The 4,854-nt window shown below is 45.8% G+C and overlaps 1 pseudogene; it reads right to left on the bottom strand.

Moving 5' to 3' along the window:
• Nucleotides 1-3,210: 3,210 nt before the first annotated feature.
• LOC138830402 (mitotic spindle assembly checkpoint protein MAD2A pseudogene) lies at nucleotides 3,211-3,828 on the bottom strand (annotated as a pseudogene).
• Between the last annotated feature and the right edge of the window lie 1,026 nt (nucleotides 3,829-4,854).

The raw sequence follows: 4,854 nt of genomic DNA, 5'->3' as shown, positions 1-4,854 counted from the left end.
AAAAAAAAATTCATGTGAAAAATTGGGATGCTTGATATTCTCACTATAGATGTTTTATAATTGTATATTATTCTTCATTACATTTCTGCACTTCCTTGGTGTATGTTTTTCCATTACAAGATACCTCCATTTGTTTTATTAATATTCTTTTTCCAAACTGTCAGGTTTAATAACCTTTTCTTCTTTTTTGTTTATGCTGGTTTTTCACCTCAGTGTACCCCCATTGTGATATACTAAAATACAAATGAGAAGATCAGTGTTGCTGGTACCAAGTACCATTTTAAAAAAATCACAAATGCACCAGCCTGTAAGTTAATGAGATAACTCATTTGAGGAAATAAATTTTTCCTTAAATCTAAATTATGAGGACTATTCCATAAATCAGCATGAAAATACATCAGAAAATAACATAATGAGTATGATAATATGGGATTTATCTATAAAATATCACTAATATGCTAATAGAAAACTACATCATCATCCTCCATCTTCCTTTGTAAAGAATTTTTTTTTTGTTGTTGTTGGTCATGGGGCCTGAACTCTGGGCTTGGGCGCTGTCTCTCAGCTCCTCAGCTCAAGGCACCCTACCACTTGAGCCACAGAGCCACTTCTGGTTTTTTCTGCTTATATGTGCTGAGGAATCAAACCCAGGGCCTCATGCATGCGAGGCAAGCACTCTACCACTGAGCCACCTTCCCAGCCCCAATTTATTCTTTGTAATAACCATAACATGGGCCCCTTTCCTGGCAACCAATGGACTATTAGATGTCCCTAGAATCTGGGCCTTCTCCCAGCAGCCTCCATCCTATCTGGCCTGCAGTTAACCTATCATCACCCATTATATCAAGGCCTGAGAGAATGCCACCCAGCTGCCTACTCTAGGTGGTGACCGCTTTGTCTGGATAGTCATCTCAAACTCATCATTTGCATCAGTCTGGAGAAGAAAGGGATGTGTGCTCGTTGTCCAAGCCTGCAAGCTGTTGGTGATGCTGGATATCACGCATCAGCAGCATGATATGCTCTGTGGTGGACTGTTCTAGTGGGCAAGGCACCACAGCCTCTACTTGGGCAGGTTTCACAACGTCTTTAAGTTGCACTTCCTCAAAACTTTTCTGCTACTCCCTAAATTCAATCTTCATAGGGCCTGACAAGTTTGAAGTGGCATTAGCAGCAAGGATCTCGGTGTCTGCAGGCATCTTGCCCTGACACTTTGCAAGGTTCAACAGCAGCTCCTGCAGCTCTTCCTTCTTATCCCTCTTCTCCTGGGACAGCTGGTTGACACATTCATCTTTCTCCTTATACAGCTCATCCAGGACTGCCATCTGTTCTTTATAGAGAACTATGGACTCTTCAGTGGTGCTGATATGTTCTGACAGCTGCCTGCATCGATGTTGGAGGTCATCCACCTGACTCTGGAAGTTCATCAGGCAGGTTGTGGAGGAAGCAGATTTTCAGCTTATTCTTGGGTACCTGTGTGTCCTGCCATGGTTCCAGCTCTTGGGGAAGAGGGCCTGTTGCTCCACCTTTGTCTGGCACTGGGCTGCCAGGTTGGCCAGGCATCTGCATTGGGCCTGCTGCTCCTGCAGCTGTTTGCTGAGTTTTATCTTTTTTGATTCAGCATCTTAATAGTGCTTTAAGGTAAGAATCCCTCATGGTTTGTGGGTTAGTCATGTCAGGTAGAGTTGCCTCCTCACCTTTTTCTTCTTCATGGCTCACTCTTTCACTTTCCCTAGGGGAAGCCAGGACGCTCTTCTGGGCCTGCAGTTGCTCCATCTGTTGTCTAGTTGTTTCCAGGCACTTCAGAGTGTCCTATAACTTCTGAGACACCATCTGGTCCTCCAACTTGATTTGCACTTGCTTCAGCCGCTCCAGCAGCTGGGTCTGCCTCCTAGGTGCTGCTTCAGGGTCTCCTTCTCTGAGTTCGGCTGCTGATTGGAGGCCATGTGCTGATCACAGGTGGCTCTGAGCTCCTGCAGCTGGGCCAGGTACTGGTTATGAAGCTCCTGCAGATCCTGAGCCAGTTGGCTCTCTATCTCAGCCATGTCTTTCCATTCTTCTAACTTCTCTTGCTGTTCCAGCTTCTCCTGAAGATGTTTCTTCATCTGCTGCTCTGAGTTCAGGATGCTGGTGAGCTTCTCCTTCTCACCACTCACCCTGTGGAAAGCATCCTGCAGCTGGCCCAGCTGATTTTTCAGCTCTGAAAGATGCACCTGAGTGCATCTTATGGTCTCATGTTCCTTTTTCATTGTCTTGAGGATCTTCCGCAGATCCTCAGCATGCTGATCCTGTTCCTTGGCCTTCTTCTCCAGTCTCCACAGCTGCTCCTGCTGCTCCAGGTTCTGGAGACTGAGGCTCTGGTTTTCCTGTACCTGGATGTGAAGTTGTTGCTCCAGGTTCTTTAATTCCTGCATCTGGTAGGTCTGAGCCTGTAGCTGCTGCTCAGCCTGAGATGATCCTGCAGCTTCTTTTGCTCAAGGATAGCACTACCACTTGAGCCACAGCTCTACTTCCAGCTCTTTTGAGAATTTATTGAAGAGTCTCATGGGCTTTTCTGTCTGGGCTGGCTCTGAACTGTAATCATCAAATCTCAGCCTTCTGAATAGCTAGAATTACAGGCGGGAGCCACTGGCGCCTGGCTCAGTCATTTCTTTAAGGAGCACTGGCTCCTTTGCTTGAGTAGGGCATTAGGTGTTGTTTTTTTTTCTTTTTTGTAAAGTTTTTTTATAATAAAAGAATTCAACAGTGCAAATATCCATTCTTTCATAGGTTTACACCATATAAGTTAAAATCAATCAGAAAATGTTCAATATGGGATCTACACAATGTAACAAATAATACAGGACCCAATAAATCTATATTTCACTATTTTCAGAATCTAAGCTTTTGCTGTATTACGTATCCAAGCATCTCTGTAAGTCAAGCTATTAAGCTTTATAGCTAATATTTTCTAAAGAATACCACTTTAAAAGAACTTATATTTTGAAGCTGACACAAGCTGGTAGTCTCTCCTGAACTATGTGCAGAAAACTCATTGTCTTATCCCCTAAGGTAATAGGCACTCCCCAAATGGAACAATACACATTCACCCAAGTACAATATTATCTTTCCCCATCCAAAAATTATGCAATAAGACCTGTCAACCACAGCTGACTTAGTTTCAGGAAAACAACATTAGATAATTATAACTACATTACTTTCCTAGTCTCACCTTCAGTCATTAGCAGGTGTTTTGTAGGCCACCATGCTATTCATTTTATGGATGGTAGTAGTAAAGGAATGGAGACGGACTTCCTCAGAATTTGTAATGAACTGCGGACCTGACTCCTCCCACTTTTCAGGTACAACCAAATCTTTGCCTGTAGAAATCAGCAAATCAAATGAGCAAGCAACTTCTAAGAGGGGCAGGAATGTCACTGTTGCTGTGATCTGTCTGATCACTGAACGGATTTCGTCTTGGATAGCTTTCTGAGACTTTTCTCTGGGAGCACTGTCGTCTTTTGCAGTCTTGTCACACTCAATATCAAACTGCCATCTTTCAAGGACCTCACCACTTTCAATATTTGAGATGACCACCACCAGTCTCTGGACAGAACACTTGTACAACCAATCTTTCACTTGTTCTACCACACTGTTAAGATACTTTATGAGCTCAGGATCAGGAGTTACAAGCAAGGTGAGTCCATATTTCTGCACTCGAGTGAAGGTTTCAGATGGATATATGCCACGCTGATATAAAATGCTCTTGATGCCAAAGGAGAAGAACTCGGCCACGATTTCCGCACTCCCACACAGGGTGATGCCTTGCTCCTGGGAGAGCTGCAGTGCCATGGTGAGGTCCCCGCCAACAGAGACCCCTGCACGCTGGCACTCCGCAGGTCACAACCACAGCGGGCGCCTGGCACTTGCCCGCCACTGGCATTAGGTATTTTTATGGCTACTGGCCTGGCATTTCTGAATCCCTTCAAGGGACAAAAGTGGATTGTGTGTTTGTGTGTGTGTGTGTGCGTGCATGCGTATATGCATATACTGATGCATGTTTGTTGGGCAACCCTGAATTCTCACTACAGATATCCCTCCATCCTTCCCCCTTGTTTTCCCCTAACTTCCCTGTCTAAAAGAGCCTGGCTCCGGTCAGCTGTTGGTACTTACTTCCTGTGTAACCTTGATGTCTACCCTACATTTCCAGAGTTGCTAACCGGTTCCCCTGGACCGTAAGTTCCCTGGAAGGGGCTGTGTCCACATGCATCTCCTCTGTATTCCCCCTTCCCCACAACCTGTCACAGGCTGTGTTGTAGGGCAGTTGGTCCCAGGAGCTGTCAATCCACTTACAGACAGAAGACTCTTTTGCGCTAAGCAAATTCCTAAGCCTTGATTCAGGAACAGGAATCAGGAAAGCTCTTTAAGTAGCTCTGGCTTTGCTCTGTTACAAGCAGGCCCGGTGTCCACCGAGGGCCATGGCTCCTCTGTGCTCTGTGCTCAGAGCTGAGCAAGGACTTCCAGTAACGGAGGTGGGAGGAAATTTGGGGGTTTCTACCTCAATGTGGATTATTCCATGGGCTTCCAGACCCCCATCCCTGCAGCTGCTCCCCACTGTGACTGTGAACTCATAGTCACAAGCAGCTTAGAACCCCGGGCTGTTGGCTAGTGCAAGCTAGGTACACCACACAGGCGCAGCCCATGGTCAGAGCGGCCTTAGGTCAAGGGGGATTGTGGAAGATACATACCTGGGAAAGAGACTGGAGGACAGACTGATGCCTCATTTCATTCTCCTTGTGAACCGGCGGTGTAATAGAGAAAATGGAGTCTCCCTTCCCTCGGTCAGGTATGCCAAGGGAACACAGGAATCTGGCCAAG

The sequence above is a fragment of the Dipodomys merriami genome, unplaced genomic scaffold (genome assembly GCF_024711535.1).
Source record: "Dipodomys merriami isolate MVZ:Mamm:240054 unplaced genomic scaffold, mDipMer1.0.p SCAF_19, whole genome shotgun sequence".
Taxonomy (NCBI): domain Eukaryota; kingdom Metazoa; phylum Chordata; class Mammalia; order Rodentia; family Heteromyidae; genus Dipodomys; species Dipodomys merriami.
Note: the sequence above shows the minus strand (reverse complement) of the source record. Positions and strands in the feature narration are given on the sequence as shown.